This window comes from Anneissia japonica, unplaced genomic scaffold (genome assembly GCF_011630105.1).
Source record: "Anneissia japonica isolate Jap-2015-1 unplaced genomic scaffold, ASM1163010v1 scaffold287635_len88462_cov110, whole genome shotgun sequence".
Lineage (NCBI taxonomy): Eukaryota > Metazoa > Echinodermata > Crinoidea > Comatulida > Comatulidae > Anneissia > Anneissia japonica.
In genome coordinates this window covers 46197-46555 of record NW_022752831.1, presented here as the reverse complement: position 1 = coordinate 46555, position 359 = coordinate 46197, and the positions used below count along the sequence as shown (strand labels likewise).

Genomic DNA, 359 nt, shown 5'->3' with positions numbered 1-359 from the left:
AACTAGCTACCCCGTCGGTTGCGTCGACCCTAGCATAGCCTAACTATAAGTAGTCTACCCCAACTAGCCTAGCAATGATGTAGAAACAAAACGCAACAGATTTTTTTTTTTCAAACTTACCACTGATATCACTCGAAAGGTCACTCTTTCTTAATCGGAAATTACGCCGGAGGCTTTTTATGGTGCTTACGCTTACCTCCATTTCTTCAGCAATTTGTTTATTTGTAAAACTCATCACTACCAAAGCTTCTAATCTGTCTCTAGTAGCCATGGCTGACAACTGTGCTATAGGCCTTTATTAGCGGTAGTAACGATGAATAGAATAGATAAGCCTAGGCTACGGTATCTACGACAAGTAT

The 359-nt window shown here is 40.7% G+C and overlaps 1 long non-coding RNA gene across 4 annotated transcripts in view; it reads right to left on the bottom strand.

Moving 5' to 3' along the window:
- The window catches only part of LOC117122364, a 17041-nt gene that overhangs the window by 15798 nt on the left and 884 nt on the right, over positions 1 to 359 (bottom strand). The window lies entirely within an intron of this gene.